Genomic DNA, 12,500 nt, shown 5'->3' on the forward strand with positions numbered 1-12,500 from the left:
CAAGTTATCAAATGCACCTTCTATGTCGACAAAAAGTGAGACGACATACTTTTTCTCCGACCTTTTTACTCCATATTTCAATCTGAGTAGTGCGTCCTCAGTTGATTTGCGGCTTTTGAAGCCGTATTGGCTGGGGTGTTCCAGCCCCCAGCCTTTGTAAGTTTCGTCGATTCTGTTAACGATAATCCTCTCGAAAATCTTGCCAATGGTTGAGAGGAGTGCAATGGGCCGGTAAGAACTGACACTTGCTCGGTCCCTGTTTTTGTTTTTAGGAATTATCCTAAGAAGTGCCGACTTCCAAGTCTTGGGGAAGACTGAGTCGTTAAGGCACTTATTGAAAATTTCGACAATGATTTGCTCATTAAGGTCGATTAGTCTTTTAATTATCTCAGGCTTGATCTCGTCGAGTCCAGGGGCCTTTTTGTTCTTGCACTTTTTCGCTGCATCCCTTACTTCCTTAGCAGTAATTCTGTTCTCCATATTGGAGTTTCTGTACCTGGAGACTTCGTCTCTCAGGTCTGTATGTGTGCGCGTTTCAGGGATGTTATCCCCTTGCGGCACCACCTTTTCGAGGATCGCTTTCATAGTGTCCTTCCACGATGTTGTTATTCTGCCATTAGGAAGTGTCAGGGATGCAAACGTTTCTTCGCAATTTAACTTTTCACGGATAATTTTATAGACTAAACTCCAAGGATCTCTGTTGCCTTCAGTGTAGACAAAATTCCTCCAGGCCAGTGTTTTCTGTTCTTTAATTTTCTTGGTGAAAGCATTTCTTGCTCTCCTGTATTGGGTCTCAAGTGCATCCAGTTCATAGAGGTTGTTCAAGCGTCTAGCCCTGGAGAGTCGTTTTTTAGCTCTGTTTGCCAATTTCCTGTAGTTTGTGAGCTCTTGAGTCCACCATGGGACTCTGTTCGGACGGTTTCTGATTTTTGGTATCGAAAAATCGCAAATGTCACTCAGCACTCTGGTGAAATTCTTGACCGCTCTGTCTGTTGTCAACGCGCCAATCCTTTGCAGGAAGGCATCGTTGAATCGTCTGTTCAATTCAGTACTGAACCTCTCCCAGTCCGCTCTTCGGATGTTGTATCCGCTGCGGAGGAAGGGGGTGTTGAAAGCTGTGTCGCGGGCTCCTATTTTTGTAATGATCATATTGTGATCACTGACATTACAGTCAGGTATCACTTCCCAGTCTGAGGTATGGTTTGTAAAATTGCTTGTCGTTAGTGTTACGTCAATATTGGATTCTGCTCTATGTGTGCAAAACGTCGGAGCTTGATTTGGCTTGTTAAGTATGTGAAGGTCGTTTTGGATGATGAAATCCTCCACTTCCCTGCCTCGTGTGTCTGTTTGGCCAGAATGCCAGAGTGTAGAGTGAGCATTTGCATCTATTGTCATTATGACCTTGTGGTTCTTAAGCTTGCCTAGGATATTTTGCAGTATTGTTAAAAATGGATTTATTGCCAGTGAGTATTGAAAGTACGCATTTATGATGTAGAAACTGAGTTGTCCAAGTCTGACGTGCAGTGTCATCACGTGTGGTGACTTATCCAGGTTTACTTGGAACACCTCTATGTTTTTGTTTGCAATCACTGCCGCTACCCAGGGTGTATCGGTTTCCGGCTGTATAGTTGTCACTCTAGTTGAGTACCCTTTTACCTTACCTTTGTACGTGTAAGGTTCCTGGAGACAAATTATGTCTATTTTGTCCTTTTGGAGTCTATCTTGTATATTTGCTGCTGCTGCAGCCGACCTTTGGGCGTTAATTTGAGCTAGAATCATTGCCAATTGATTTTCGATTTAACTAAGTCCACATACCGTACAAATATGGGACAGTTTTTATCTTTAACCGTGTGTTTGGTCTCGGTTCTTTTTGCCCTAGTGCAGTTAATGCACTTGGGCGTCTCCTTGCACTTCTCCTTCAAGTGGTCCTTGGAGCCACATAGTTCGCACAATTGGTCTGGCGCGTTGCAATTTTTTGCAACGTGTCCAAAACCATGGCATTTGAAACATCGCGTGATGTTCAAATACTCTCTAATGCGGTACGACGACCACATCATAAAGATCTTGCCTTTGCTGATCAACTCTTTATATTCTGGACCTGGGGTCTCCACGATCCAGTTTACCTTGTTGTCGTCCCTTGCCTTGAACGAGTGTCTGAAGGTAATTTCCTTTTCCAGTGCTTCTAGTTGAGCCTCGGTTTTATGCTGGAAGTTCTTTTGAACTAGCTCAGCTTTAAGCTCTTCAACAGTGTTTTCTTTTTCCACGTCGTATATGATAATAGACGGGCATTGTTTCTTAGGGTCTTCAACCCTGAGTCCCGCTTTCTGGAGCGGGGTTCCCTTTATGAGGTCAACGTCTTTCTTACTTTCCACTTCTATTATTACGCCTTTGTTACGCATTTGCCTTATTCCTTTTACGTGTAACTTTGAGCGAATACCTGTGAGTTCTTTGGTAATTGTTTGTTTTAACTCATCGTTTGTTCTTTTATCGGTCTCTTTCGTGGGTTTGATCAAAATGATCTCACCCGATTTTTTAGGGGGGATAGGTCTCGCTGCTTGTGCAGGACTGTTTTTACCGCTTGCAGGGTTGGTCAGGCCCTTGCAAGGGTTGAGGTTTGCCACTTGGGAGTACGAGAGTTGGGGGCTCTTGTACTCGTTGGTGGTTTTGAGCTTTTCGTTTTCCAATATGAGGTCATAGAGGATTCCCTCCATGACCCCCCACTTTGCCATAATGGTTCTTATTTCCGCCTTGGTTAAATTGTTTGCCTCATTGAGCAAGAAGTGCTCGAGTTCTTGTCTTTGAGACTTTACTCTGTCTAGTGGGCCTTGTAGTGTTGCCGTTTGTGGACTCGTTAGTGTTACGTCATTTGTCTTAGTGAGTGTTGTGCCAATGTCGTTATTCTCATCTTCAACCATCTTCCTCTTGCGAGGAGGGATGGCGTCCGATGCTTTGGTGCAGCATTTCTCAGATGATCTGAGTTCCGCTGCACTCATCACTTCACTTTCATCGCCGCTGCTACTGCTGCCATCAGTAGAGCTTTCAGCGATTCTATCGTATAAGGACTGCCTCTTGGGCTTAGGATTTTTTAGGTAAGTATTCTTGTCCGTGGTGGTAGCCAGTGTTGTTGCCATTTGTGTGTCCGTTTGGTTTTTATTTTTGAGTTTTAGTTTTGAATTTTTCATGATGTTCCCACGAGTAGGTCGGTTTTGATACTGTCCTGAAAGAGCCGCCATTTCAGGACAGGCCAGACACGCTGTGCCCTAAGGCCGAGCATGCCATCACCAGGGGGGCGGCAGGTACCCCAGTGTTGTTCGCTTGGGGTTGGGGCTACCCCCCCAACCATTCATCCCCTCGCCACGAAGCAGAGCTTAGGATTTGGAGGCCGTTTGAAGAGTTGCCATCCTCGCGGTCCGGGCGGTAAAGCCAAGACCCCCGTTTCCGCTGCCGTCGCGTACCATAGGCAAGGCCAGAAAAGGAGTTGCGTATGGGTCGTTGCGACGACCAACAGAGGCTTTACGGTGTGGTTGCTCGGGCTCCTCGGGTTCGCTACCCGTACATTGGCGTGTACCACCCACGCCCCTGCCCCTGAGGGGTTTTGAGACGTCCTTTGCTTGAGCACTTTTGTAATTTTGTAAGATGTTCGTTACTTTGTCTTTATGTCTCTTTTTCTTTCTCTTTTTCAGGTCCGCCTGCAGTTCGGGCCTCTTCATATGTTTCGTGCCGGGGTGCACATTTCTCGATCGTACGGTCCGTCGGTCTTCCGGACTTTTCGACGTCTGTCACCAGGTGTTTTGGTGCGCTGAATTGGACTAAGTCCAGCGGCGTATTGCTTTCGCCGGCATTTTTAAAAATGCCAGCGGCGTATTGCTTTTGATACAGCACAGACGTCGTGGTGGGCTTAAAAAGCCCTTAGAGCAAAAAAAAGGGGCATATAGCCCCTTTTTATGATCATTCCCTTCATTCTCTAAATTTGCTCAAAGTGAAAAAGGGGCATATAGCCCCTTTTTCGTTTTTGTCTCTTTCGTTCTTTTTCTTTCCTTCTTTCTCTCTTTCTTTCTTTCTTTCCTTCTTTCTTTCTTTCTTTCTTTCTTCGCTCAACAGGCTAGGGGGCTATAAGCCCCCTGGTGTGCAGTACTCACCTTCCGGAAAGAGCCTTTAAGTGCGAAGGGGGCTCGAAGCCCCCTTGATGACAATATACGCTAATTTGCAGTGTAGGCTCTTTCCTGCTCTTTTCCGCTTTCCTGACACCCATTCTTTTCTGACATCTCTGTATCCACGCGCATGATATGGATCTTTGATCTTCCCTTTCTGTCCCTTCTATAAAACTCCTTTACATTCCTCTATATGTCCGAACACTCGACGGATCGTTAGCTCGGGTAGGTGGGGTCGCTACACTCCCAAACGGTGTGCACCAACACCGTCCCTGCCTTGGTAGCAGTTCCCGCAGGGCTGATCCTGCGGGTTCTGCATTCGCAGTGGCAGCTCTTGGTTTCCCCCTGCAGGAGGGTACTCACAATGGGAACCGCGAGAAGGTGGCTGGCTTGCTCGACTGTAGGCTGCTTAAGGACTGGTCTCGGATACTAGGCAAGTCCCCCCGACACCTCAAACGACCGCCTTAAGAGCTCTACAGCCACTCCCATCAGTAGATAGGGACAAGTATTGTCGCTTTGCCCTGAATGGGCCCTGGGATGCCTGTACCCTGCACGGAGGCTGGGCATACTCCCGGTACCAAGCGGTTTTTCTATCTACTTTCCGACGACAACGGCGAAGGGAAGCGTACGGTGTAGGTGTTCTACCGCACTCTGGGCTGGAAATACCCTGTCCTCGCCTTGCGGGTCTTTGGACAAGTTGAATCTACCCTTTCGGGAAGCAGCTCTCTTAGCCGACGCTCCAGGTTGCGAAGCAACCTGCAGCGTCGTTACCAGCGGGGGCCACGAGGAGGCGGAGCTGCCAGCTTTCGCTCGATTCCAGCAGGTTGGCACGAGCCGATTATTGCCTGCAACCACCGCAGCTTCTATCCAGAAGTCTGCCTGCACCGGTGGTCGCAGGTTATACTACCTTAGGGGTGCCCCTCGATGATGTGTTGTCCTGTCCTTGTATTGATGTCCTTTTCCTTGTGCGTAGTCCGGGTTGGTTGTTTGTGGGTGTAGCTGTGTGTGTGCGTGTGTGTTGGTGTGTGTTAGTGTATGTTGTCCTGATTCCTCTTGATATGTCCTTCTTCTTTCTTGATGTTCCACTGCACTTTTGGTCCACTGCACTGTTGTCCCGATGCGCGCGCGCGTTGTTGACCGGAAAAAAAAAAAAAAAAAAAAAAAAAAAAAAAAAAAAAAAAAAATCGCGGTTTCGCGGTGTCGCGGTCGCGCGGTCGCCCGGTCACGCGGTCTCGCGGTTCGCGGTCACGCGGTTCCGCGGTGTCGCGGTCGCGCGGTATCGCGGTTTCGCGGTCTCGCGGTTCGCGATCACGCGGTTCGCGGTCTCGCGGTATCGCGCTTTTGCGGTCACGCGGTCTCGCGTTTCGCGGTTCGCGGTACACGGTGCGGTGCGGTAAGACGTACGCGGTGCGGATTCGCGGATCCGCAGTCCTCGGTGTCCGGTGACACTGTCCCGTGGTTTCGCGGTTCACGACCTCGCGGTTCGCGGTCCCGCGGTTTTCGATTTCGCGGCACACTGTTGCGCGGTTCGCAGCACGACGTTCGTAGTGCGGATTCGCGGATCCGCAGCCCTCGGTTCGCGGTTCGCGGTGTCTCGACTCGCGGTTCGCGGTGTCTCGACTCGCGGTTCGCGGTGTCGCGGCTCGCGGTTCGCGGCTCGCGGTTTGTCGACACTCACTGCACTGCACTACACTGTGTTCTTCTTCTCTCTTCTTTCTTCTTTCTTCTTTCTTCTTTCTTCCTAGTCGTCCTGTTGCCATCCCACGTAGGCTGGGGTCTCTTTGGCCTTGAGCGTGGCTCGTGCGAAGTCGCGGAAGTGTCGGAAATTGGTTTTGGAAACCAACTCCGCTTCCGCGACCGGCCATCCGTAGCCGTTAAGCCGCAGTGCCGTCTTCAAGACCGCCCTGGCCGCCTCGTGCCTCGGACAGTCGAGAAGGATGTGCTTCGGCGTTTCGTCGCCGGTCCCACATTCGCACATTGCAGTTTCACTCAGAGCGAAGGATCTGAGCTTCCACCTGAAGTCGCCGTGACCACTAAGAAATTGCGTGACATAGTGGTCCGGTTCTATCCAGGTGGCCCGTGTTCTCTGCCGGACGTCTCCGAAGAACTCGAAGGTCGTCCGGCCATGGGTCGAAACCTGCCAACGCTCCTGCCAGGCATCCAGCATTTCCGCCGCCGCCCGTCTTCTTTCTTCGCCGTAATCCCGGCCTTCCTCTTCCTCGTTGCCGTTGTTTCGTCCTCTTCTTTCTTCCGTCCGAATCCAGTATCTTCTTGCCCTTTCTTCCACCACCAGGTCGATCGGGGGTACGCCCGCGATCACCGTTAGTGCGTCCGTGGCCGTCGTGCAATATGCCTTGGTGACTCGAAGGAGAGCCTGTCTCTGAGAACGAGCCAGCATCTGTCTTGCCGTTTTGTTCATCAGGTCGCTCCAGCCCGCCGCCGCGTACGTGGTTATGGGTACAAAGAGCCCCCCGTACAAGAGACGGAGTGCGCGATGCCCCAGTCCCCAGTTCGCTTTGGCCACCTTCGCGAGACTGTTGAACAAACCTCTGCATTTCTCCGAAGTTGTCACGATATGCGTGTTCAACCGGAGTCCTTTCTCAAAATGTACTCCTAAGTACCTGATTGCTGGCTTCATCCTTATGCCTCTGCCGGAGATGCGGATGGTCGGCGGACGCGCTGCATCGAGCGATCCTTTGACCAAGAGCATCTCCGACTTTTCGGCTGAGAGTTCCAGCTTCCTCCTTCCGCACCACTCGGACATTGCCGTGGCGACCCCCTGGCCCTTCCTTCTCAGCTCCTCTCTCGAGTTGCCAGAAATCACGACCAGGACGTCGTCCGCATAGGCAACCGGTTCACATTCCAGCTCGTCGGATGTGAGAACCGCCAGCAGGTCATCGAAAATTAGGTTCCAAAAACTTGGACCCAATATCGAGCCCTGCGGGCAGCCTCTGGTAACGGGTTTCCGGACTGTATCTTGTTTCCCCACGATCTGTACTGCCCTCTCCGAGAAGTAACTTTCCACTAGCCTGTAAAGGTTTCGTGGGCAGTCCCTCCTCTTGAGTTCGTACAGGACATTTGGCCACCATACGTTATCGAAAGCGCCCGAGATATCGAACGCTATCGCTATCACGTATTTTGCCTCCGCGAATTCCCTCTCCCTGAGAATACTACGAAATTTAACGATCGCCTCCTCCGTCGACCGTCCAGGTTTAAACCCGTATTGTCGGTCGGAGGTTAGGTCATGATCGAGAAACATGCTCGCGAGTCTGTTCGCCATCAGTCGTTCGAGCAGCTTCCCTACCATTGAAAGCAGGCAAACTGGCCGATACGACTTCGGGTTACTCCTATCCTTGTCCGGTCCCTTGGGTATTGTGATGATCGTACCCACCTTCCAACGAGCTGGGAATACTCCCCATTCGAGGCATCCGTTACAGAGCCTGAGGAGCTCCTCGTGGAGACATCCCCAGGATTTCTGGATAACTTCCACCTCGATCCTGTCCGGCCCCGGACATTTACCTCTTCTGAGGCGCGTTACAGCGGCACTCAGGTCTTCCCACTGGAATGGGGGGCTGTCCTCCGTTGTTGGCTGGATTCGGACTTCCATGCGTGTCCTTGCTTGTTCTGGGGTGTCTGTCTCCATGTCGTCCTCCGGGACGAGCGCCGTCAACATCGCTTCCGCGGTTGATCTCCACGAGGTCGTATGACCCCCGTGTGGCAGTTTGATCGAGGAAGTGGCTTCCTCCCTCCTGAGTTTCCCCAGGGATGTCTTCGTTGCGACACCCCAGACCTCCTGGTTTCCTTGGCTGGTGACGAACTGGCGCCATGAGCGGTTCTTCTCGCTCGTCACCTTTTTTGTATAGGTTCTCCTGAACCGTCGATATTCCTGTTTAAGTATCTCCCTCGTCGGGGGATCGTGTGTCCCCTGATACAGTCTTCTTGCTCTGTATGTTGCCCTCTTCATCCTTGTTAGTTCCTCTGTCCACCACGGTACAGATTTCTGGTGCCATTTCTTTTTGGGCATTGCCGCTTCGCAGGCGGTCAATATTACCCGCTCCATGGTTTCCGCCATTGCCTCGACGTCCTGCCGACTGTTTAGGTCGGCGTTCGTCAAGGAGCGCTTCTCCTGGATGAGTGTCCTCTGGAGCTTGTTCCAGTCGGCCTTCCTGGTGTTGTACCGTGGTTGTAGGGGCGGCGGCTGTCCTCTTCGCATGCCGAGGTTCAGGCGCGTCTCCAGGATTCTATGATCGCTGGAGGTTCCGTCCTCGTACACTTTCCAGCCGTGTACGAGCGGTATAGCTTCCCAGGTCGCGAGAGTGACGTCGATGTTCGACGATCCTCGCGTATTCTCAAACGTGGTGGGATGTCCCGCCTCGTTTAGTACCAACAAGTTATGTCTGATGAGTAATTCCTCTAGTAGTTCCCCACGTTCGTCGGTGACTCTACTGTTCCATACATGTGACTTCGCGTTCGCGTCCGCGCCTATTATAATTCTATTCCCCCTTAGCCTTGTTAGTACTGTGTCGAGGTGGGCTAGCCCGAGTTCAATATTTTCCGACGGCGGAAAGTATTGACTCACTACGTACAGTTCCGTGCTACCGTCGAAGAGCTGAACACAGACGCAATGCGTTGTGCACAAGTCTGCGATTTTGAGCACGGAAAACTTTCTATTCCTCACGCATACGGCCGCGAGCGGCGGTTCGTCTGCGTGGTTGTGAAAAACTATCGTAGCGCCCGTCCCGAAACCTGGGATAACTCTTTTAAAACTATACGGTTCCTGCATAAGCAGGATATCCGCATCAGTTTCCTCCATTTGTCGCCTGACCTCGTGTGGCACGACTTTCGACCGCTGCATGTTAAGCTGCAGGATCGTTATTCCTCGGCCATCTGTAAGTAGATTATTATCCATAAATGGTTCTACTTACTGACCTCTCGAGAGCCTTCTGGTATCCTGGGCAGGCCGTGCTGGAGGCGGCATGATCCCCTTTTTTGCCGGCGCGCCTGCAGTTCACGCATACTGCAGGCTGGCTCTTCCTTGGACACGCCTTCGCGCAGTGTCCTGTATGCGTGCAGTGGCCGCATACCTCCTCCTTTTGGCGGCAGTGCTTCGCAATGTGGCCAAATCCCTGGCACTTGTAGCATCGGCTGATTGCGATGTAATCCCGGACCTTGCACGCGTTCCATCCAAGGAACACTTTGTGGGCCTCGACCATTTTCATCCTTAGACTAGGGGAGACCTCGACCACCCAGTTGGTCTCTTCCCCGTCCTTCCTGCCGGTGCGGAAGCAGAATTTAATTCCGCTCGCTTCTTCCTCAGTGAATACGCTCGTATTCTGTTTCCTGAGGCTTGCCCGGATCTCCTTTTCCGACATCCCTCTCGGAACATCGAAGAGCAGCATCCGTGGGTTCTTATTGACCGGCGTCTTCACGGTCAATCCTGCGTCCTTCAGCTTTGCACTCTCCTTGAGGGCTTGGGCTCCCTCCGCTGTAGTCGTTTCCACGGCAATTCCGTTGCCGTGAATTTTCCTGACGGCCTTCACCTGCATGCCCCTCTTCCTAGGGTTCACCAGCGTGAATACCGCCTCCCTTGCTTCCTCGCTCGTCCGTATCTCTCCATCTTCCTTGTTAGGAAAAATCATGACCACGTTCTTCGGTGGCCCGATTACTGGAGGTACGCCCCGTGGTAGCTTCGCTGACCCCATTTTCAGTTTCTCCGCATAGGAGAGTACTGGCTGCGGTGCCTCCGCCTTCTTTACAGCTCGTTCCAGGCACCTGCTTGCCTGGATCGACTTCTGTACGGCCCCGTTCAGCGTTGCCTCGGATTTCCTCGAATCAAGGGCGGCTTGTTCGAGTTTCCCCTCGAGGAAGCTGTTTTGCTGCAGGAGGTCCTGCACATGGCCCCTCATTTCCTTGAACAGACGCAGTATCACCGTCGCCTGCTCCTTGTTGACCTTTTTTGCTGGGTCCATACAGTACGCCAGCATCCGGTCTTCCACCTTGCACGCTGCTTCCTTAATGGAAGCGGCAGTCTTCTGCTCTCCCGGAGAGGGTTCCACTGCCCTCTTCTTCTTCTTAACTCCCTCGGTGACGGTGTCTTTGACCGGCGTAGTGCTGGCCTTCCTCTTCGCTGCCGGAGGTTGTCCCGCCTCCGTGGTCTTCACCGGTGTCGAGGTCGGTGCTGCTGCTCCCGTAGTCCTTGCTGGCGCTGTTGTGGCTGCTGCTGTCGTTTTGGTCTTGTCGCCCAAGCGCGACAAGACTACCTTCGCCGGCGCGGTCGGCGCCATACTGGAGCGGGGACCGTCCCCCACTCCTCTTCTTTGCTCGGATCCCGTCGGATCCGCTCGCGTGCGGTCGGCCGGTTGCAGCGCTCGGGGCTCGCCCCCACTCCTCCTCGGCGATCGGGCCCCGTCGGCTCGGCTCGAGTGCGGTCGTTCGGTCGGCGGCGCGGTCGACCCAAGATGGCCGCGTCCGCTTCGCGAGGCACTGATCGCGCGTCACGCGCTCGACCCAAGATGGCGTCGCTGACGTCACTGGGCGTTGGCTACGTGCCACGCGGTCGGCTCAAAATGGCGGCGCTGACGTGGCCCGCTTGGAATTGAGGTTCGCGCACTTAAAACGTCCTTAAAATTCGAAACCTACTCCGATTTTGAATTTAAAGCTATCGTTATATTCGCGATGGTGTCTGCAGTCCACTGCCGCGAGAACACACCGATATCCAGCCGGGTGGCGTAGATATACGGCGACGAACCCGCACGGTCGCCCCGAAGATTTGAAAATTACAAATCTCGTAGAGTATTTGCACTTCACTCCGAGGAAACCACAGGAAACCGTAGCACTACGCGAACAATCCCTAGAACTAATCTCTATAACGCGAATCTAACGCGGACACGCCCGTAGCAGCTACGTAGGCACTGGAAATCCCGGCCACGCCCGGGAAAAACCCACGCGGCGGTGACTCACCGGCGCGTCACTCCTCGCCTAAAACGCTCCCAAAAATCGAATTTTTATCCGATTCTTGATCACGAACCGGCGTTCTCTTCGTGATAGTTCCTTCTATTCACTGCCGCGGTTTCACCCCGATATCTCGCCTGGCGGCTGAGATATACGGCAACAAACCCGCACGGTCGCACCGAAGTTACCGAAATTACAAATCTCGTTTGAGTTTTTGAATTCCACTCCGGATAAACACACAGTGAATCGATAATCGCACAATTCGCCTCGAAACTGCCGTGTATATCGCGAATAAATCGCGAAAATACACTTCAAACTCCTCAAACACTGGAATTTCCAGCCAGGTAGGTGGGAAAACCCAAGCGGCGGTGACTCCTCGGTTGAGCGGTTCAGGTAGCGGAGCAGCGGTTGAACACGTCCGTTCCCTTCGGCGGTCAGAATGCGACTAGTAGATAGGGACAGTGGGAATCTCGTTAATCCATTCATGCGCGTCACTAATTAGATGACGAGGCATTTGGCTAGCTTGAGCAGAGTCATAGGTACTTCCTCCGAACTCAGGCCTATACTCCTGGCTCAGAGGACATCATGGTTACTCATCCCGCAAATACGCAAGTGCTCACACCGGACGGTTCCGCCTTACGTCCGAGAGTCATAGTTACTCCCGCCGTTTACCCGCGCTTTTTTGAATTTCTTCACGTTGACATTCAGAGCACTGGGCAGAAATCACATTGCGTCAACACCCTTGGGGGCCATCGCAATGCTTTGTTTTAATTAGACAGTCGGATTCCCCTAGTCCGTGCCAGTTCTGAGCTGAGTGTTGAATGGCGGCCGAAGAGGACGATCGACGACGGCAAGCCGCCAACGAAAGCCTCGCAGCAAGGAAGATCCGCGGGAGGCCAAGGCACGGGACCGAGCTCGGATCCCGACGAGAACGAACGAATCCGTTCAACGCCGTTCACCTCGCCCAGGCCCGGCACGTCAGCCAGACTCGCTTCCCGACCAAGCCCGACACGCCCCGCTCCTCAGAGCCAATCCTTATTCCGAAGTTACGGATCCAATTTGCCGACTTCCCTTACCTACATTAATCTATCGACTAGAGGCTCTTTACCTTGGAGACCTGCTGCGGATATGGGTACGAACCGGCGCGACACCTCCACGTGGCCCTCTCCTGGATTTTCAAGGTCCGAGGGGAAGATCCGGACACCGCCGCAACTGCGGTGCTCTTCGCGTTCCAAACCCTATCTCCCTGCTAGAGGTTTCCAGGGAACTCGAACGCTTATACAGAAAAGAAAACTCTTCCCGGATCTCCCGACGGCGTCTCCAGGTCATTTTGGGTTACCCCGACGAACTACTCTTACGAGGGCCCGAATGGTATACGGTTCCGCTGCCGGGTTCCGG

General features: G+C 52.6%; 1 long non-coding RNA gene and 1 pseudogene across 1 annotated transcript in view; one reads left to right on the forward strand and one right to left on the reverse strand.

Annotated features, from left to right (window-relative positions):
• The window catches only part of LOC143350582 (uncharacterized), a 60,518-nt gene extending 48,558 nt beyond the window's left edge, over window positions 1-11,960 (forward strand). The window contains exons 2-3 of the long non-coding RNA XR_013081174.1: window positions 11,565-11,634; window positions 11,752-11,960. This is a non-coding gene — a long non-coding RNA (uncharacterized LOC143350582). The remainder of the gene's footprint in view (window positions 1-11,564; window positions 11,635-11,751) is intronic.
• LOC143350615 (large subunit ribosomal RNA) overlaps window positions 11,507-12,500 on the reverse strand; it is a 3,258-nt pseudogene continuing 2,264 nt past the window's right edge.

Source organism: Colletes latitarsis, unplaced genomic scaffold (assembly GCF_051014445.1).
Source record: "Colletes latitarsis isolate SP2378_abdomen unplaced genomic scaffold, iyColLati1 scaffold0007, whole genome shotgun sequence".
Lineage (NCBI taxonomy): Eukaryota > Metazoa > Arthropoda > Insecta > Hymenoptera > Colletidae > Colletes > Colletes latitarsis.